Source organism: Sinocyclocheilus anshuiensis, unplaced genomic scaffold, assembly GCF_001515605.1.
Source record: "Sinocyclocheilus anshuiensis isolate Anshui unplaced genomic scaffold, SAMN03320099.WGS_v1.1 scaffold663, whole genome shotgun sequence".
In the NCBI taxonomy this organism is placed as follows: Eukaryota; Metazoa; Chordata; class Actinopteri; order Cypriniformes; family Cyprinidae; genus Sinocyclocheilus; species Sinocyclocheilus anshuiensis.
Window position 1 is genome coordinate 97,392 of NW_015551028.1, and position 293 is coordinate 97,684.

Genomic DNA, 293 nt, shown 5'->3' on the forward strand with positions numbered 1-293 from the left:
ACCAGGAAATTAACGTTCTTAGAATTGACAGACAGTTGACCCTGAGAGGTCAAGTAAATACTTACAGCGGATCTAAATATTTATAATTAATTATAACTAGTTATGATTAATTATTAATATTTCCCCTTGAGCTGATTCGCTACAGAATGGTGGAGAATGCGGGCATGATAAAACAAATGTTATGAGCTTAAACACTGTCAACCTAAAAATGTGTGCTTGATAGTCCAGGTTAGAATAGGGCGTGACTTAGATACGCTGTTGTGTCCCTATTTGCTGGCTTGTTTAAATGCAGA